Genomic DNA, 23,756 nt, shown 5'->3' with positions numbered 1-23,756 from the left:
GTCCTTATTTCATTTTAAACATCCAAACTGTTTCATTTTGTTTGCCCCCCTATGACTTCTTTCCCCCCTCCCCCCCCCCCCCCCCCACCAGATCAGAGACTGAGTCCGGGGTAGGCATGCCTGAACCCTAGGGATATAGGCACGTTAATACAGTTCCCATTCCATTCTGCTGCTGTTTGTGATACGAGTCATTGGTGATTTTGTGTGTTTTCTTCGAAGTTATTGCACAGTGTTTTTACAGTTTTGCACCAGGCTAAACTTTGTCCCAATTATGAACTCAATGATATATTAGGTTGTGTTTATTTATTTTTATGTATGCTATTTGTAATATACTAATATTACAAAAGAGTGTATGAACTTGAATATGTATCAAATGATGTGTATATATGTTAATTGTGGCAACATACGCAAATCACGTTATGTTATGTTAGTAATATTGTATTAAAATATTAAGTGAATGTTATGTTGTATTTATTTAACCATGTGTAATACTAGTACATATGTCATTCCATGATTGTAGACAGATGAAATTTACTATATGAGATGTATTGTGATATTGTATTATTTTAAGCAGTTAAACTATATGTGAATATATGTGAATATATGACTACTTATCAGAAGTGCATATAAATTATATATATAATGAGTATTAATATCGCATGTGTACTTAAGACTATATTTCTTTTACTTATAGGGTTTTAAAATAGTCCGGATCATTATATCCAAGATTGGGGCCAACAGTTTGGAATAAACGTCTTAAAATCACATCACAGACTTGTTGTATTGCACAAAATAAATAGTACAAACTGTGTTACATATATTGCCAGCCCTCATTAGCGGAGACTATATACACAGCTGTCGTATATATAACCACATCGTATATTAAAAACACCATTTAATAATAGGTCACACCTTTGCTCTTCAACTAGCCGTTATTTTTCTCTGAATTATGGACTGTCCACATAATTCAATTATTTTCTTTACAAAATATCAATAATAAGTTTAATATGGTGGTTATGTACATGGTTCAATAAAGTACTTTTACGTACAAATCAAATGTATATATTTTCAGATAATAGTTTGTTGGGTCAATAATTAGATCAAACATCTGTGACCGAGTGCCTTTAACTCGAGGTGAACATGAATACTGAGATCCTTTTCTAGTTCTGTTGTCTGCAATTTTATCTGGAGTCCATCTTTGTGCATGTAATAACTGAAGCCTTTATTTCGGCTGCCAAGATGCATAATTTGTCATTTTACAGCAGTATTATTACTGAATTACCCACTGGTGGGTGATATGTTGCATACCATTGGTGGGCCACTAGTGGGTGATATGTGGCATACCACCGGTGGGCCACTGGTGGGTGATATGTGGCATACCACCGGTGGGCCACTAGTGGGTGATATGTGGCATACCACCGGTGGGCCACTAGTGGGTGATATGTGGCATACCACCGGTGGGCCACTAGTGGGTGATTGGTGGCATACCACCGGTGGGCCACTTGAGGCCCGCCGGACAAAATTCCGTGGAGCCACCGAAGGCTGCCGCTGGTGGGCCACTAGTAAAGCCACCGGTGGGCCACCGGTGGGCCACTAGCATCTGCTATCTGGGATATATATATATATATATATATATATATATATATATATATATATATATATATATATATATATATATATGGTTTATATCGTTTCTGTTTACATGACATTGTATGTATTTTTCTTAAACACACTGTGGTAAATAGATATAAAACTGTATACAAACTTTGTAGTATAATAAAACAAACATCTCAAAAATTGTTTCCAGTGAAAATGAGAGATGGTGAGTCATAGGGATGCTTCAAGCTGGGACCCCGCACGTTAATTCAACGTCCACAGAAACACCATATGGCACTTATGGCAATGATATCAACAACCCGTAGCGGCCGACCACCCGTGACAACCCCTCGCCAAGACATATGGATCCGAACCACGCATCTGCGAAACGAGTTCCAGCCAGCAACCCTCACAGCCCGTACCATCCCTGGCAACAGAGGTATATCAGCGAAGACAGCCCGACGACGTCTATGCATCTACGGCATCCGTGCAAGACACCCAGCCAGAAGGCCAACCCTGACGCCAAAACATCTTTTAATATCTACCACCAATAATATATGTTACTCCTAATTATAGCCTGTGTGAGTCATCGTTTGACAGGAACAAATAAATGGTGGAGGGACAAAAGAGGTGTGATTGTGTTGGGGTCATGAAAACATATGTAGTACTAACAATATGAGTGACCCTTCAGTAGTTACGCTATGCATGTATGTATGTATGTATGTATGTGTGTGTGTATATGTATATATATATATATATATATATATATATATATATATATATATATATATAAATAAAACTCTCTCTCTCTCTCTCTCTCTCTCTCTCTCTCTCTCTCTCTCTCTCTATCACACACACACACGCATGTTCGTGTCTTGAGAGTCATTACATGCACTTAACTAGTAGTATTACGTTTCGTGAAACACCACTGCATGTGATCCAGCTTTGTTTTTATTTCACTGACGTCCCACATGATAACTATTTCCTCACAGGTGTCCACTTTGAACTATGACAGGAACAAAACAGGTAAGTTTGAACGAGAAGTAAAAAGAGGAATGTCTGTTAAACGACACCCCAGCACGTTATAAACATCGGTAATCTGTGTCTAATATAATTATGTTATGTTAAAAGTTAATATTTGTTTTGTTTAACGACACTATTAGAGCACATTGATTTATTAAATATCGGCTATTTGATGTCAAACGTCTGGTCATTGTGACATATAGTCTGAGATAAGAAACTCGCTACATATGTTTTTTCCGTTAGTAGCAAGGGCTCTTTTATATGCCCCATCCCACAGACAGGATAACACATACCACGACCATTGATATACCAGTCCTGGTGAACTGGCTGGGACGAGAAACATCGCAATGGAAATACCGACGGGGATCAATCGTAAACCAACCGCGCATCAGGCGGACATTTTGTCACGGGACTACGTCCCGCCCTCATACCATCAAGAATCCTGAGCACGACTTCCTGCGATGTCAGAAGTAATATTCAGATTGGACGTGCTTGTATTTTCAGTGGATAGGGAAATACCAAATGTGTGTTTTTCTTGCACCCTTCTCAAAAACCGTTAATTAAAAAAAAAAAAAAAAAAAACCCAACAAAAACGTCAATCCCCCCTCAAAAAAACAAAACAAAAAATGACCCAAGGACACCCTACCCCTCCCACACACATAAAACAAAACATGCAGCTAATAAATTAAATAATACATGCAGATATCTGAGAGGGGTATGTGTGCATGCTTATATGTAAGTAGGTAGGTAGGTAGATAGAGTGGTAGGTAGATATGTAAGTAGGTAGGTAGGTATGTTGTCTAGATTCGTAATTTGCTGCATAGATTCGTAATTTGTGTCTAAAGCAATAAGATAACGAAATAATAACGAAATAAATATTTATTTCTACCCGAAAAGGAAATTTTTTTTTTTATATAAATGAATATGTAAACTATACAACAGAACTATTTGTACAATACAACACATTGTGTAGTAGCTTGTAGGCATTTTCGCAGTGCATTCAATTATGTAATTATGTGTTCTTAGTCAAATATATTTGGACCAAACTAATAACCACATTGTTTAAAGATTGTCTGTAAAATATTTTATATTCATCGTGGTATGAGCAAACAGAAGAGGATTATGTTTTTTCTTCATACCCGATGAACATAAAAACAAATAACAACAGACAATCCTTATAGTTAAATTTAAAACGTATTTACTAATAATAATACTAAAAGTTCACATTTTAATTTGAATTATTATTTCGGAGTTCTTAGCCAATAACGCTTAGTAACACAAAATACCAATACAAAGTGACGTCAAACGTTGTAGTGTGCGCTGTCCTGTATATTGGAAAGTTCATATAAAATACTCACTGTTGATTTTGCCACCAGGTAGCCAGTTGAACAACATTGGGTTCGGCTGTGTTTCTGTCTGCCTCTGTCTCTCTGTTTGCCTTGGTCTGTCAGTCTGTCCATCCAGCCGTCTCTCTCTCTCTCTCTCTCTCTCTCTCTCTCTCTCTCTCTCTCTCTCTCTCTCTCTCTCTCTCTCTCTCTCTCTCTCTCTCTCTCTCTCTCTCTCTGTGTGTTTCTTAACGACACCCCAGGACAACCATACGCATCGGCTGTTGTGTGCTAAACAAAGGTAAGTATGTGAATAGGATTAATTGAAAAGATTCTGATATGTTTCTGGTACAAAATATATCTTCAGATGATTACACTCCACGTAAATGTGGCGCGCTGCCAGTGTATACTGGTAATGTTCACACTGAGGAGGAAAATCCTTTACCATAAATGAATGTGCTAAATGTGTATGGCCGATGCAAGCATGACAGAAGACAAGCTCATCCTTCCTGCACCGCCTATAGGAGGACTGCCACTTTCATAGAACTGGCTTGACAATGTACCTCGAGTCATCTACAGTCCTATCCCTTATTGGTTCGTTTCGCATAGGGGCGCTGGGTTTCTTCGTATAGCGTTGGTACTGGTTAACAACATGTAAGTTCTATGTCATTATTGGACTCGGGAATAATCAAATTAAAGCTCTGCGGCATTTAAGAAAAACAGTAGTTTAGACCCTCTAGCTTGCAACCACTGAGCTGTCGAGTTTTACCAAACATTACATAGACTTTCCCTCTAGCTTTACTCTATCATATCAACAGCAATAGGGGGTAGGGCTGGAGGTGACTCAAGCTAGACATAATGAAGCTTGTTTGCAACCGCTCCATTTCAATCATCCTACTAAATCGAACATATATATTGGTTAATATGATATTTATAAACAGTGTATGGGACACTAACATTAGCATGGGACAATTCAAAGCAGATTTGGCAGCTGAATCTGCCTTTTCACTACCTTTAATGCCAACATGGCTGGGTACTCAAGAAAACGTGACATATTAATTGTTAAAGTATGAAAAGATACACTTTGGGAACACCATCCTAACCAAGGGATGTTCTAGATTTGTATATTGTAATGTAACAATAATATATTTGGATGCACATGAATCATTAATGTGGATACCGAATCGGGCAATCTCTTTGGATTTTCATGAACTGTTGTATATAACTGCATTTGTGCGATCTTTCATTAGATGCACAAAATCGAATACAATGTGTGGTGGTTTAATATACCAAGGTGACTAAACAAAATATAAAGGTGTTTCCAAAATGTCAGTTAAGTCAATGTTGGAAATTCATCAAACTATATATTTTTTTCTACAAAATGACGGCTTAAGTAACATCTACCGAAATAGCCGTGAAAATGGAACACACAGTATTCGAAACATACCGTTTAAAAATGGTAGCTATACCGTGTGAAACGTCACAACACGTTTAAAAATGGTAGCTATACCGTGTGAAACGCCACACTAAGTTTTAAAACTGGTAGCTATACCGTGTGAAACGTCACAATAAGTTTATAAATGGTAGCTATACCGTGTGAAACGTCACAATAAGTTTAAAACTGGTAGCTATACCGTGTGAAACGTCACAATAAGTTTAAAACTGGTAGCTATACCGTGTGAAACGTCACAATAAGTTTAAAACTGGTAGCTTTACGCCAATGCTACGTGTGTTTGTGGTTATACTACTAAACGCTTCCTACAACTGTCAAAGTGATATCGTGTACCTGTGTGTGTGGGGCGGGGAGTGGGGGAGGGGTGTGTTCACTGGCCAAAATTACAGAAAAATTAATTAGTTTATTTGTGTAAAATAGATGCAATATACATTCGTAATTGTATCCAGTGTACTTTTTGGCATGTAAGATCAGCGTACGCCTGCGATGATCAAACGTACTAAAGATGTACATGGGTGGAGGGTGGTAAAAATATCCCTGATTGTATGCGTACGTATTTTATGGATAATCCCCAATTAATATTCTGAAAGACCCACTATCCATTTTACAGTTCTACACATCAACATCCCCACTCCTTCCCCACCCCCACTCCCACCACCGCACACGCGCCAGGTTTTGATCAGTAAACCATATATATTGTTTCATTAGTATACATATCAGTGGGTTTACCTCGGCGTTTTTGTCCTATCTGGCTACGCACCAGACATATCAGCCAGGTATTGCGAAACACCCTAAGTACGTAATCATGCGGCTTAATACTAGAAGCTTGCAATCAAGGAAGTATTTTGGTCTGAAAACGAAAGTAAATATTTCACCTTCAAGGAAGTATTTTTCTTTCAACAGTGTACAATTAAAATAATAATAATAATAATAATAATTATAATAAAATTTAATAATAATAATAATAATTATAATTATAATAAAATTTAATACTAATAATAATAATAATTATAATAAAATTTAATAATAATAATAATAATAATTTAAAAATTGTTCACTTTTTCAGTATTATAAAACGATCGGTAATGTTGATAAAGGTGATTTATGAAACAATACCTTATTTACCTGATACATTTCACTGCAGATTTCAGGTTCTCGCTATTACAGATGTTCACTGGTACATGTCGCAAATTTGAATAATGAAACTAGGATGACACCATTCTGTATTGGGTATAGATGTAGTTCAGTGGTAGAGTGCTCGCCTCAAGTGCTTGGGTAATAGGATCGAAGCTCCTAGGTTGGACAAATTGTTTTTCTCAGTCCCAACCATTGACCCACAACTGCTACTCCAAACCTTGTGGTATGTACTGTCCTGTATATGGGAAAGTGCATATATAAAATATTCATTGTTGATTTTCTCATCGAGAGTAGTGAGTTCAAAAATGGGTTCGGCTGTGTATCTCTCTGTCTGCCTCTGTTTCTATGTCTGCATGTGTCGGTCTGCCTGTCTGTCCGTTCATCCATCCATCCGTCTCTATATTGTCTGTCCGTTCGTCCATCCATCCATCTCTCTCTCCCTTCCTTCCCATATCTCTCTCTATTTAGGAAAGTAATGTGTTTTAGACCCTCTAGCTTGCAATCATTACATAGACTTTCCTCTAGCCTTACTCCAAATATCAATATCAATAAGGGGTAGGGCTGGAGGTGACTCAAGCTAAACATAATGAAACTTGTTTGCAACCGCACCAATGCAATGATCTTGCCAAATCGAATATATATATATTGGTTAATATGATATTTATAATCAGCGTATGGGGCACTAACATTAGCATGATGCCGTTCAAAACGGATTTGGCAGCTGAATCTGCCTTTTCCCTTCCCTTAATGCCAACATGGCTGGGTACCAAACACAGCATGCCATCTTCATTGTACAAATTATGAAAAGACACACTTTGGGAACACCATCCTAACCGAGGGATGTTCTAGCTTTGTATATAAAATAATATATTTGGATGCACATGAATCATTAATCTCTTCAAGATCTTTAATTTCAGCAGTAAATGTGGATGCCGAATCAAGCAATCTAATTGGATTTTCATGAACTGTTGTTTATATATGACTGCATCTGTGCCATCATTTTTTTTGATGCACAAGATCGAATACAATGTGTGGTGGTTTAATACACAAAGGTGACTAAACAAAATATAAGGGTGTTTCCTAAATGTCAGTTGAGTCAATGTTGGAAATTCATCAAACTATTTTTTCTTAGATACAAAATGACAGCTTAAGTAATATCTACTTCAATAGCAGTAAAAATGCAAAATACGGATTCGAAACCTACCGTTTAAAAATGGTAGCCATACCGTGCGAAACGTCACAAGAAGTTTAAAAATTGTGTGCGTTGAGGTAGGGGAGGGGGGATTTTGTTTTCAGCTAAGCACACTAACGAACACTCTATATATTGCACAAATATACGAAGAGTTAATCCATGTCTCTAACCAAAGAGGGTGTACGCACTCCAGCACCCTCTGCCCGCCGATTTGTACGATATATTATGTATGAAAACTAACATATTCAATATTTGATTAACTGCGTTTGAAAAAGTGTATTCACACTGGCGAAGCTAGAGGTGTATGCCCCCACCCCGAATAACACCCGTGTTTTCCCGCCGCATTTTATGTTTTCCTATGGTTCGATGACATGGCTGATAATGCGATTCAAACACACACACACACACACACACACACACACACACATGCACATTGTGGGTGATCCTGCCAGTATAAAATACTGCTACCCCAATGAATTTTCAAAATAACGTTTAGTCTTATTCACCTTACTTTGCCTATTGAGATTCGTTGAATAGAATGTGCCACTTTGTACAGGTATATGACTATATTTTCATAGTATTGGGAAACTACTGCATGTGATCGAACTAACTTTGTTTACACTTGGCGTCACTCATGCACTAATCGGGGAAAGAAAAGGAATTTCTGATTAACGATAGCTCTGCTCACATTACACTATGGCTATTTTTGTGTGTAGCATTTAGTAATTTCATCCCAACCAGTGATACGTGACTGATACTTAGGTGTATTGTTCACACCAAACGGTTCGTATACTGAAATGCAAAACACACTAGTTAAGTGGGTCAGGCACAAAAAGGCATTTGCCAAATGAAAAAATACTTAAAATTTGAAGTTTTGTAAACAAACATTAGGGGTGAAACAGAACTGTCAGAATAATTTTGTGTATGGTGAATTGGGAAGATATCCGTTGATGTTAAATAGACATTATCGAATTATTAAGTTTTAGTTACAAATTATTAAAGCATCTTATATTAAAATATGCTATAATGTGATATTACACGACATTATTGTATCTCCTAATAAGATTAATTGAGCTATGTATGTTAGAAATTTGTTTATTGTCATTGAATTTTCAGAACTATGGAACAACCAGGGTGTTACAAATGAAGTTCTTTTTTTTGGTCAGCTTTACGGCAACGCTTACAAGACATATATGTACAAGGCTGGAGGTCACGATTAAATGGATCCTCTAGAGCTTCCTTGTATGAACATTTTTCACAATTATTATGTTATAAGCAATATTTGGATTATGTTATGTTGAGAAATGAAGATATGCATTGACCAGACTTCGTGTAGCATCACATAGATAATCGGTTGAAACAGGAAGATGAAACAGGTAGTACTAAACCAAATAACTTCCGGCTGGGTCAAAGTGCGAGGTGCACCGAACTTTTGATAGAGAAGTGAACACCACAAGTCCTGTGATTGGTTATAAATGTGAGTGTGTTGGTTGTAAAAAATAATAGTTTCATCTGGGTAAAACAAAATTGCAATTTTATTTCATCTAGTACCAATGTGTCAAGTAGCCTTGTGCTTGAAACATGTATGGGGTACCTGTAAAAAAAAGTACTCGAATTCTGTGCGAAACTAGGGTAGTCATAGACGCTACCCGTTATCTCAGAAACGAGCAGCTTGACCCCCATTTTTTTCTGATTCATTTTAAGTGTAAGGGGTGGTAGTATTTATATTCGTGGCGTTTATGTCGGTTGATACGTTGCAGGTAGGAGTTTTAGCCACATATGTTACTATTGTCGTCTATGGGATTTGATTTGGTAGTATACACCCTATAGCACATATTCAGTGCATAATAAAAAATATTATGATTTTGTCATTTTATTTAATTAAACTATACTGGTTGATAAATTAGCCATCACTCGATCATGCAAGTTCACAATGACCTTGACCTTGACAATAATCTCTGTACATGGCTCTGAATGGAGTTTGAATCAAAGTTAGCACTGAAGAAAAGTTGGTTTTGACCTATAATTCATACTGTAAAGATTTCAATAATTTATTTTTACATGGTATTTGACTTGCCATATACAACTGCTCTTAAATATGGTATTATATATAAGCAACCTGAACTAAGATTTTAATAGCAATTTATTTTTATATTAAAAATAGCATGTCCCAATAGTGGGTTAATGTCTTTAGTTTCCATTAACATTGTTAATTTTTTATGTATGAAATTCTGAAAACTCAAATTTGTAAAGAAGTTGATTTTTATTGTAATTTTGACATATTTATAGGGTGCTAAGTTATATTTTAGACAAATTTGTAGTTTTATGCAAAATTTAAAGTAAATTTTAAGAAAAACTACCAAAAACATAATTAAATTTGTTGTCACTATTGTGCCTTCTGTTCTTATTTGTACATAACAATACGGTTGTTAAACATATACTTAGATCTCCAGATAATTTTTTTTTTTTTAATAATCACTTAGTTAGCTCTCATGAAAAGCATTTTGAGTTTATACTAGATTCAGAACCAATTTTTTCAGATCTGATTATCTGCCTTGGATTAAGTTGATAATTTATTTTATTGTTAAAGCTGTATTACCTAATGTTACTAGCTAAATAAAATGCTGGATTACAGATTGTAGGAATACATCTAATGTACATATTGTATTCATCCGGATTAGAAAATAATGCAAGAAAATAGATGTTCGGGTAATTTTGTCATTTAAAAATAGTTTTTTTCAGTAATTAATCAAAAATAAATGTGTTAAAGCTGCATGATTATTCCAGATATCACAACTATTAAAACCTCCAACTACAGTAGGCTATAAATAAAATATAGTCAGGAATATTGGTGGCTGCCAATAGTTTTGATGGTTCATTATGAAAATCAGCATGGCCGATGGATTTGAAATTCGCACACCTGGTAACTTGAAGACACCCAAACCCAGCATACAGGATTTCCTCCCAACACTAATGTTCAGGACATTAAGTCATTACTTCATACAGGTACAGTCATGTTTGTGTTTCCTTCCTCAGACAGTGTATTTTTTTAATACTGATATTTCTTTGATGTGCCTGTTAAGGTCTTCATAATCTAGGGGTCAATCAAGTGCATGTGTTTTAATGGAATTCTTTAAAGGGGTAGAGGTACTCTGACTATCTTTGTTGTCTCTACATATATACCTGAGTACACACACCCAACTGAAAGTAAATATCTTCAGGATTTTTATTTTAAAACATTTTGTTGTTTAATATGACATATTGCATTTGTACAAAACTATATGCAATATATATGCTTTTTGAGGTGTACATTATATTAGGTGCCACTGTAGAAACAACAGTTTCAGTGAGGTTGTCAGTTTATGTCAGAATACACCAGATCCTGGTTGTCATAAAGACACATAGCTGGACACTTTTTGAAAAATGTATGTTATCAGTATAGGTAGTACTAAACCAAATAACTTCCGGCTGGGTCAAATTTCGAGGTGCACCGAACTTTTGATAGAGAAGTGAACACCACAAGTCCTGTGATTGGTTATAAATGTGAGTGTGTTGGTTGTAAAAAATAATAGTTTCATCTGGGTAAAAAAAAATTGCAATTTTATTTCATCTAGTACCAATGTGTCAAGTAGCCTTGTGCTTGAAACATGTATGGGGTACCTGTAAAAAAAAGTACTAGAATTTTGTGCGAAACTAGGGTAGTCATAGACGCTACCCGTTATCTCAGAAACGAGCAGCTTGACCCCCATTTTTTTCTGATTCGTTTTAAGTGTAAGGGGTGGTAGTATTTATATCCGTGGCGTTTATGTCGGTTGATACGTTGCAGGTAGGAGTTTTAGCCACATATGTTACTATTGTCGTCTATGGGATTTGATTTGGTAGTATACACCCAACAGGCCTAACTCTATTGTATTAGAAGGAAGGACATGTTTTATTTAATGACGCACTCAACATATTTTATTTACGGTTATATGGCGCCATACATATGGTTAAGGACCATACAGATGTTGAGAGAGGAAACCCGCTGTCGCCACTTCATGGGCTACTCTTTTCAATTAGAAGCAATGGATATTTTATATGCACCAGTCTGTGGGAAAGTGCATATAAAAGATGCCTTTCTGGATTAGGAAAAATGTAGTGGGTTCCTCTTGTGACTATGTTTGACCAAATATTTGACATCCAGTAGCCACGTAGACCAGTGGTAAAGCGTTCGCTTAATTTGCGGTCGGTTTAGGATCGATCCCCGTCAGTGGCCCCATTGGGCTATTTCTGGTTGCAGCCAGTGCTCCAAGACTGGTGTAACAAAGACCGTGGTACGTACTATCCTGTCTGTGTGATGGTGATGCTGCTGATCGAAAATAATAGCCCATGAAGTAGCGATAGCGTGTTTCCTCTCTATATATCTGTGTGATCCTTAATCATATGTCCCACGCCATATAACCGTAAATAGTGTGCTGATTGCATCGTTAAATAAAACATTTCCTTCCAATAGCCGATGATTAAGTAATCAGTTTGCTCCAGTGGTGTCGTTAAAGAAAACAGACTTTAACTTTAACTGTCCGTTACCTAACTATATGACAAGTAATTGGTTAAGCTGGGAAATGTTATGTATTGTCAGTGAAAGAACGTTTGCCTGACGAGCAATATGTTTTTCATTCCAACCAGTGTCCCACAATTCATATATGAAAGGCCGTAGTATGTGTTGTCTTGTCTGTGGGGAAGTATATAAAATATCCATTGCTGCTATTCGGTAGAAGTAGTCTATGTGGTGGCAGCGGGTTTCTCCTCCAATTATCTTACCACATTTAAAATGCCTAACCAGTGCGTACAGCTGGTATATCAAAGGCCGCGGTATGTACAGTTCTATCTGTGAGAAATTGTTGTTCATGAAATAAATGTAGCAACTTTCCTGAGCGTGACAAAATGTCCAAATAGTTGACACCCAGTAGCTGATGATTAATTAATTAATCAACGTGTTCTACTGGAGTCGTTAAACCATATTATTGCCGCAAAATCATAAAATTCAGGGACAGTTCAAAATGTTTGTTTGGAGGCGGTACAACTCAAGGCAAAACACTTGAGGGATGCAAACTGACGGAGGTTCGTAAATGCGGAACAATTAAGGTTTTTTTTTGTGATAGATACGATGAATGAATAAATGAATGAATGAATGTTTAACGACACCCCAGCACGAAAAATACATCGGCTGTTGGGTGTCAAACTATGGTAAATGTAAACACAATGTGTGATAGATACGATAACCGACAAATATATTTTTGAAAATGACAGTGCAACATTTACAGGGTATATACCACCAAATCAAATCCCATAGACGACAATAGTAACATGTGTCTAAAACTACTACACACAGCATTTCAATCGACATAAGTGTATACCACGAATATAAATAGTCTCTCTCTCTCTCTCTCTCTCTCTCTCTCTCTCTCTCTCTCTCTCTCTCTCTCTCTCTCTCTCTCTCTCTCTCTCTCTCTCTCTCTCAACTTAATTTTGTGCTTATATCCAATTAAGGTTCAACGACGCTGTCATGGGCGCACACTCAGCTATATGGGCTGTAGGTTGGTTGTTAGTGGTTAGACGGAGAGACAAGACGGTGTAGTACAAAACCTTTAAAGTAGATCAGAAAAACAAAACGGGGTAAAGCACAAAGCTGCCAGTTTTATATGTAACGGGAAACGTCTTTGACTACCCTAGTCCTGCACAAAGACCTCGCTTCAAGCAAAATCGTCAGATAAAACAACATAATGTGCTAGCAAATCCGGTCACATATCTCACCAATGGCAAGTAAGGTCTTATTTAATGCGACATTTTTGGACGGGACGTAGCCCAGTGGTAGAGTGTTCCCATGATGCGCGGTTGATTTAGGATCGATCCATGTCGTTGGACCTATTGGGCTATTTCTCGTTCCAGCCAGTGCACCACGACTGATATATCAAAGGCCGTGGTATGTGCTATCCTGTCTATGGGATGGTGCATATAAATGAACCATTGCTGTTAATCGAAAAATAGTAGTCCATGAAGTGGCGACAGCGGGTTTCCTCTCTTAATATATGCGTGGCCCGTAACCATATGTCTGACGTCATATAATCGTAAATAAAATGTGTTGAGTGTGTCGTTAAATAAAACATTTCCTTCTTTAATGCGACATTCAAAGTTGGTGTCAACTTTGAACTTTGACCCGTTGATAGATAAGCTATTTGGTATACTGCTACATATAGAAGCGATCGTCGCAGATTTATCACGATACCAGAGCGGTATCCAGGTCAGTCGGTTGAGCAATCGTTGAACGTGCTTGGGTTGAATGATCGAATCCTCTCAGTGGGCCCATGTCCTGACTTTGCTTTTTACCGTCCCAACAATTGTTCCACGACAGGTATATTAAAGGTTGTGATGTGTACTGACCTGTTTGTGAGCAAATACATATAAAATATGGTACCAAATATTAGTCATCCAATAGCCAATAATAAATACAAAAATCAATGTGCTCTAGTGGAGTTGTTAAATAAAGCAAACATTATAAAGACGCCTGGGCTTAACTTTGGGTTTTGGTAGCATTGTGACCTAGTTTAATGGCGGACAGACACATTGTCGTAGGAGCTAGATTTAGGTGGCTTGCTGATTTTGTTATGCTCTTCAAGATTTTTGTTAGTAAAAAAACGTGTTATGTAGGAATTGGTAAAAATAGAAGGCTGTAATATTTATTTAGGAGTAGCCCTGTCCGTTATCGCCAGATTTATGCATATTCCATTTGTGAAGCATTATATCAGTTTCAAAGAAATTAAAACAGACGTTTGTATCGAGACTCCCCATCACACCAAGTGTATGCAGTTTGTCAAATGGAAGAAGAAGATACTGCTGCTGCTGCTGCTGCTGTTGCTACCGATGATGATGATGATGATGCTGATGATGATGACGATGATGATGATACAACAAAGAAGCACAGAACATATTTATAGAGCACTGGTAAAATCCCCAAACTGTTCATGTACCCCATAAAAACGTGCAACAAAGAACTTCTAATAGTTTATTTTATTCTTCTAATTTATCTACAATCAAAGTTCAAGCATGCTGTCCTAAACACATGTCTCAGCTATCGGGATGTTCTATTCAGAACGGGGCGGGATTAAGCTCAGTCGGTTGAGCGCTCGCTTGAAGTATTTGTGTCGTGTTACACTTTACCTGATGATCGCTCATAGCGTGAAACTTTAAGTAGTAACAAAAGGTGTAACGGTATATATATTTATACTGGCTCCCCAAGAGGTAGAGCACTATACCAGCCACATCAGGAAAAATAATATATATATATATATATATATATATATATATATATATATATATATATATATATATATATATATATATATACACACATACATATAAATATACACACATACACATACACATACATACACACACACACACACATACACGTGTATATATATATATATATATATATATATATATATATATATATATATATATATATATATATATATATATATATATAATATAGTATTGACTAAGAAACTTTTCAACGATTGTAATTACTTTTCAAATATATTTGTTGCATTAAATATTAGTGACTGTATATCAAACGTGTTTCTGATTGTTCTAATATTTGTACTAGGTTAAATTTCATTTTATTTCCTAAAAATATGTTTTTAGTTCGTACATAATTGTTTGACGAAGCAATCCAGTTTGGGCTTCTTACACATATTAAGGCGACCATAAACACATTGAACAGACAGAAACTGATATTCTAAACAAGAACATATATTTAATATGTAAGTGTAATTGTAGAAATATGTTATTAGTCGGAAACATCTTACAATGCAGCACAGTCAGGAGTGTCCCTTTAATAAAAAAAACAAATACACAAAAAACACACACAAAAAAACACACAGTATCTTGTAAAACTACTTTCATGAATATATTGTTCACATTATTATAAAATATTTGACTCAAAAGATGTACAACATGGTTTGTATCGTTTCTGTTTACATGACACTGTATGTAATATTATGTCTGAAGTATTTTTCTTAAAAGTACTGTGGTAATCATAATAAAACAAACTCCTCAATAATTGTTTCCAGGAACCTGCTGATAAACATTAGATTGGGAGATCGACTTTTATTTAACAACATTTACCCCAACAGGTTCAGATAAAATGTTATATGTGTACACTTTCCATCTACATATAAATTTAAAATAAAAATAAAAGTAATAATTAATAAATGATACTCAATTTTCCAGGAAAGATATGGCTTCCAGAAACACGTCTTTAATGCCTCGTGCTATTAAAATAAAATATCATTTACAGAGAATCAATATGTACACGAGTAGGTTAAACGAAAAAAAGAAAGAAAAAAAAAAAGAAAGAAAAAACCCAACAAAAAACAACATTAGAAATCCCTGTTGATAAACTACAGATTACAAACTATATTAATATAGTGTTGTGGGAAAAGTCCCAGTCACCCAATACAATGTATACAATGAACTGAGGTGTGAATACGTTTACTGCCATTAGAGGTACGGTTACAGTTATCGTTGTTTTCAACATTCGCTCCGACGCGAGGAAGAATGCTTTCAAAATAACAATAAATAATCTCTGGTATTTTATCTGTTTTATACCATACCGCACACTTTTTGACATTTATTTTCTTTAGGCATGATAATGCACTCTGCTTTGTCATAACAATATATTTTATGATCGTCTAATGGGTCCTGTGAGGTAAATCGCCAGAGACATGTTTAACATATAAACACTTTATGTTGTGAACCGTATCTCAAAACTCTACTCACATTTCTGATCAAACAGTAGTGCGTTGTATTCTCGTCTTCTATCAACATAAAGTCTATCTCTCGATTTTCATTCACCATATTGTTGCTGATACAAACAGGGTAGGGGTCATTTCCATCAAGTGCGACTATGTTAATTGCAAGGCTATTCAATCTTTCAAAACGTTTTGAGTAAGCGACAATGGAAATGAACAACCGTCTACATTCAATTCGTTTATAAATTCCTTATAATTACCAACTCGAATGACATGTTAATCGCGTGTGCTCGGATGCAGATGAATTAACAGAGAGTACGGGAAACAGAAATTGTCATTATTCCTGATATTCAAAACAGCTTTTTTCTTAAAAATTCGAGTAGATAACTTGATGCAGCGCCAGGCTGAAATTTCACCACAGCTATTTTCATGTTACCTTCAAAAATTAATCCAGAATTCTCTCCCTCATAATTTTCGGTTGCTTTAAAAAATGTATGATTCGCAGCGATGTATTGTTCCTTCAAATCTGTGCTAGCGAGAGATATTTCTGTTTTCGAGCGAAAATTTACTTCGTGATATGTTTTTTTCATCATCACCTTGCATTTTACTGAATTTTACATGAACGCAGAGAAACCATTTAATACTCTGCTTTCGTACGATTAAGGCTCTCAAAATATACTCTTCAAAAAAAGAAACGCATAGAGCATATTTTTCATAACATTAATTTTGAAGTAACACAATAGTAAATGTTTTAATATTATCTTATTCTATAGCTAGTGGATATGATATCACGCAATTCTGCAGTTGACAAAACACATGATTTGACGTCAGCACGTGCAAATATGTTTTTCACAATATCCATAATAATGGTTGCAGAGTTCACATTTATCACGTACAAATCATGCACGTACAGCACGTGCACTACCCCTTGACAGAAAATTGAGTTACATTCACACACGCATTATCGATAGTGTCGCTACGTAACGTTGAAATTTTGCCCAGGCTGACAGAACCACAACGTAACGACGCAATTGACCGGATGGAAGCCGGGGAATCGCAATCAACAGTTGCACGTCTTTTCAACATATCTCAGAGTACAATATCTAGGCTTTGGCACCGTTATCAGCAAACTGGAGTGTCACGTGACCACCCCAGATCCGGTCGTCCCAGAGTTACCACACCGGCGCAAGACAGATACATACGTCTACGACAATTACGTGACAGATTCCTAACTGCTTCATCATCAACTTCTGCTATACCTGGGATGCGAAGAATTTCGGACCAGACCGTAAGAAACCGTTTACGTGAAGCCAATATCCGAGCTAAAAGACCAGCTAGACGGATAATGTTAACCGCGCAACATAGGCGTCTACGGCTTACATGGTGCAGACGTTGTCTGATATGGCGTCGACAGCAGTGGCGAAGAGTGGCTTTCAACGACGAGTCGCGTTTTTTGCTTCAACGCGCCGACGGCAGAGCTAGAGTTTACCGACGACGTAACGAGCGTTATGCCAATAATTGTGTGCGGCAGGTGGACAGATATGGAGGGGGGAGTGTTATGGTATGGGCGGCCATCACTTACACTGGCAGAACAGACCTTGTACATGTCCCAGGTCATCTAACAGCCCAACGTTACTGCAACGAAATTCTCCAGCGTCACGCCATACCTTTCATGAACGCAGAACATGTCATCTTCCAGCACGACAATGCACGACCACATAGCGCACGTATAACAACAGACTTCCTGAATCAACACAATGTCGGAGTGATGCCATGGCCTCCAAGAGCACCTGATCTTAACCCCATCGAGCACCTGTGGGATGAACTAGATCGACGTTTACGGCTACGTAACCCTGCGCCACAAACGCTACCCCAGCTGCTCCAGGCTTTGCAACAAACATGGGCTACAATTCCCCAGCCTGTGATTCAAGCATTATTTGATTCCATGCGTAGGAGGTGCCAAGCCGTCATTGCTGCTCATGGGGCTCATACTCGATATTAGTGTCCATGACCGTGACCTTGATACGGTGGCCTAATCCTGTTGATTTGATAGACGATTTCATTCCAAGTGATGATCTGATCATGTTTAACAAGTTTCAATTTTACTGCTCTGGTATTGAGCAAAGATATGATGCTATAAATTTGCAATCCAATCCTAACATATACCAGTTATGCGTTTCTTTTTTTGAAGAGTATATTTAAAACACGATCTTGGTATTGTATCAACAATGCAACTGGATCCCCAACCCCCACTTCACCCGCTTTAGGTGTAAAATCATATTACAATGCATTCCCTCCAATTGATTCTTTATCCCACAGTGATGATAATCATCTTGATAATTGAGGTCGCTATCTGTATCTCCGTCAGAAGCAACATCTGCTGCCGACCCTCAGTGAATCTCCAGCTTCACCGACGCGGTAATCAACTTTACCGTAGTCGCCAACCGTTCCAAGGGCTTAGTCGGGCATTACAATTTGTGGCCGGCATTCAAAATTGTATGTTTATTTTTTTTTGTAAACAGTCCGACGCAGTTTATTTTGGCAGCCCGTCTAAATTGCTCAAATCATCTTAACATCTTTTCGGTCGAGCACTCTAATTTTATTGTTTGGACTTGAATTTTTGTAGCTCATTTTGGTTTTCGGCCTTTGACCTAACTACGTATTCCAAATTCTGCATGCCTCAAACTTACCCCCCCCTCCCCCCTCCCCCCCCCCCCTTTTAGACCTTCGTTCAAAATTTTATGTCGAAATTACTTTTCTTTTTTTAAATATTATTAAATAGTCCGATCCTCTCTTCTTTCTCTTATTTATTTTTGGACTGTCCTTCTAAAATGCTCCAAATTATATAAATATTCGGCCGAGCCGTCTATTCATTTTATTTTCCGCTTGTAACTTTTTATGATTTTGTTTTCTTTAATCCTACTAATTTTTTTTACTAATTGCTATTTTCAAAATTCTGCCCATTTTCACCCCCCCCCCCCCCCCCCCACCCTCCCATCCCTAGTCAGGCCACCGATCTTATCGGGATGGGCGTGTTCGAAACCCAAGTGACATATGAACACGTTAAATTAGTTACCTACCTACCTACCTATATCGGAGTGCTCATTGTGCAAGCTGTCTACACAGTTGTCGGTCTGAGATTTGTCATTGACAAGGTTGGGTGAACTGTTCTCATTGTTAGATCCCATTCTGACTTACAAATGATTTCTATTACAATCTGCTCTAAGCTCACGAGCATGGTCAAATATTTTAAATCAGTGGAAGCAACTAAAAGTGTAATTACTGGTTCATTGTTTTAATTTACAAAGGTTTTTTTATGATTTTTTTAAATCTCGAATATTGATGAACTTCTTCGAGCAAATAGTGTGTGTGTGTGTGTGTGTGTGTGTGTGTGTGTGTGTGATAGTGTGTGTGTGTGTGTGTGTGTGTGTGTGTGTGTGTGTTTTGTTTCATAATCTAAATAGCACGCAAAGACACAGCAGAGAAAAACATATCTAAAGCAGGGTCTTTTAACTAATTTCTTTCATCTGCAAAAAACAACAAAAACAAAAATAATAACACTAATAAATATATATTTAAATACATATATATAAAGACTTAAACGAAGACTTTTAGTTTAAAAATTCAATTACAAAAATTGGTTACAACAACTTACTTGATGATGCACAAGTGTGTTGGATGATAACAGTGAACATTTCTTTTTGTCACTTTTTCTTTTCCGATCGCTCGAAATGGAATGCACAGAAGTAAAGATACGATGTAAAATGTATTGAAATTTTATTTTATAAAAAAAAACCCAATCATATTTGAGGAGAGCGTTGTACATACCGGTGCTTTTTTGGTGCTTATTTCACCTTAATTGTACTTCATCATAAATAACAGACAATGACATAAAAACTAATAAAAGAGTTTAATGAAATAATCAACGTCAGCTACCAACATTTTAAAAAATAAATAAAAACATTATAATGTCTTATCGAGCGTGTGTATGCGTGCTCAAACGATAGCAGGACGATTTAATTTTGCACCCGTCACATCTTTGAATCGTGACTTATCAATCAAAAGTTTTAGGGAGATTAATTTTACAAATAAAATATATTATTCCATCTCAATTTTACTTCGTCTTAAATAACAGGCAATGGCATACAAACTAAGAAAATAACCAACGGCGGCTGCCAACATTTTCAAAAGTAAAAACATAATATATTAACGAATGTGTCTGTGCATGAGTTAATTTCAAACGAAATCAATAAAGTTAATTTTAAAATATATGTGTGGAGTTACGCATGCGCACTGTGCTGAGCAATAGTTATTTCTTTGGGTTGTTTTTTACAAATAATATTTTGCTCGCTCTAAAACTACTGAACTACAAAAACGCACTACATTTTTCTGTTCAAAAACCTTAAAAGATGTCTGGGAATAACCTGGACACAAAAAGTATTCTAAGCGATGGAAGATAAAAAGTTCATATAAATGAATTTCGGGGAAATGCATGAATCCACTTATTTATTCCTTCACAGTAGACGCATTCGAAGAAATTTGGAATCGTAAGGATGAATTTATCGAATGTATTGATAATATTAGGATGTCAAACATGGCTATGCCTACGTATGGAGATGCTACAAAAATGCAAGAAGAACCACAGCCGAAAACAACAGATTATAAGGAAATGAAGCGTGCACCGATCCCCACAACAAATTATAGGGATGTAATCGGCAGTCCGTACACGGAAAATAGGCCCAGAAGTTCTTATCCATCAAATCAAGGGAAGAATCAGTACCATCCTTATCCCATGTCAAAAATAAATAAATAAATAAATAAACGCCCTGTCGACAACCGTACTACCTCAACTGAAAAAGCACCACTTAACGCAGAGTTTCCATACTATTACTGACTTTCATGAACATTCACGTTTTATGTGTTGTTTATGTTCCATGTGTGTATTATTGTAATACAAAATGTAGTTTACTTCATTGATAATATCAATAAGTTATGCAATCTGTAATAAAATAAAATTAAAATTAAACATAGAAATTGGATGAAAATAAATACCACAGACTCGTTGCTGGGCAGGGATGATCTTTTTGATTATGCCGGTGGTTCAACTCCACTCGAAAAGAAATCGGTTGGATTTTTTTCATAAATAAATAAACTTGCAAACAACATCATAATTAACATTTATTATTAGGGGGCGAGACGTAGCTCAGTGGTAAAGCGCTCGCTTGGAGCGCAGTCGGTCTGGGATCGGTCCCGGTTGGTGGGCCCATTGGGCTATTTCTCGTTCCAGCCAGTACACCACGACTGGTATATCAAAGGTCGTGGTATGTGTTATCCTGTCTGTGGGATGGTGCATATAAAATAGTATCCCATGACGTGACGACAGCGTGTTTCCTCTCTCAATATCTGTGTCGTCCTTAACCATATATAACCGTAAATGAAATGTGTTGAGTGTGTCGTTAAATAAAACATTTCCTTTAATATTTATTACGCTGCTTAATTCTTATATGAATAAATGTATTTAAAATCATAATAATTATATTGTTTTAGAAATATAATAACAAGCGAGAATAATTTTTAATTAAGATCTATAAACCTAAACAAAAAGAAGAAAAGAAGAACGTAAAAACTATTGCACACTTAATAGTGCGGATTAATATAACCATGATAAACTGTTGTGTGCAACCTACAAACTATCGCTGTATTCCGCTATACGTCGGCTGATTTCGGTGGTTACAATATTATTGATTCTTGTTCTTTTCGTTGTTTTTTCCTTAATGTTCCGAAAGCGTTTACTATTTTCATAAAACATAAAAATAGTTACTTTTAATTAGATTTCATTGAGATAAATTAACTTTTCTTTCGCCAGTACAGTTGCTTTTAATTTTGTCAGCTTTTGTTTTAAATGTAGTCATCAATTAACATCCAATTCTATATCAACAACATGATTTTGTTAATTTGCCTTGTGTTAGTTTCTCACGGGGTTGTGCGCGTGGACGAAATATCAAAGCCATCTTCCTGTAATATTAAACTTTTTTATAAAGTTAAATGCAGTGCATCGCAGAATAACACGTTGTCACATTTACATGTAGATCCATTTGATAGAATTCACATAATAAGAGTCGACATCACATGTTGACAAATTGATTGTTGTATCAGACCCTTTCTCTGATCTTCTTGTGGTACGTGGGGGACTGGCAACGTGTTCATCAATAACAGGCAACATATAGTACCAAATAATTGTCAACGATGATGAATGTTAATATGGTTGCTCATAGTTAAAAGTTAGATTTTTGTCTGATCACTTTTTAATATCATTAGAATGGGTAGATTTTATGGACCATACCAACTGATAGGTATTAAGTATTTATTATAAAATAAAGTAAAACAAGGTTTATTAAATAGAATTAATATAATTTTTTTACAAATAATGCACAGAAAAATTTAAGAAATGAACTTAATGTATAAAACTATAATTTATAAAAATTGTTTTTCTTTTTTTTATATTTTCTATACAAGATACTTTATTATTTATATTCACATAGAAGTGACTGTGATACAAATTAGTGCTTTTATTTTTATACTAATTAATACATGCTGATTTATTACAAATGATGTTCACTTGTTTAATAGTATTTTTTTTATAATAACGAAACTACTTTTTAAAAAACATTTTCTCCATTTTATATTGACATATTTTCTTAAGGGTGATAACTATAAGGTAAATGACTTGCTCTGTAAAAGTTAATACAAACCAAGAGGATAAAACATGTGTTTGATCAGCTGCATTCAACATAATAGAGTGGGTCGACGTTTGTTTAACACAATAGAAGGGAGCAGGAGAGAGGTCTGATCAATATTCCACTGATTTTCTGTTTGTTGCAGAAACTGTTGAATAGTTCCAGACGGTCAAAGGGGAGATAAAATGCTATACATCCAAAATTGTACTGTGATGTGTGTCAACAGTCAAACACGAGTGATCTCCCAAGTAAATATGAGATTCACAATGTACTCTACTCTCAACCACTCCGAGTTACCCGGCTATGAGGAAATACGTGTCTGTCTGCGCTCTCGAGCGGTCCCCCCCCCCCCCCCCCCCCCCCAAACAAAAAAACAAGGCTACTTTACACAATGGTACTAGATGAATTAAAATTGTATACAACCAACACACTCACATTTATAACCAATCACAGGACTTGTGGTGTTAACTTCTCTATCAAAAGTTCGGTGCACCTCGAACT

This window comes from Gigantopelta aegis, chromosome 13 (genome assembly GCF_016097555.1).
Source record: "Gigantopelta aegis isolate Gae_Host chromosome 13, Gae_host_genome, whole genome shotgun sequence".
Lineage (NCBI taxonomy): Eukaryota > Metazoa > Mollusca > Gastropoda > Neomphalida > Peltospiridae > Gigantopelta > Gigantopelta aegis.
Note: the sequence above shows the minus strand (reverse complement) of the source record.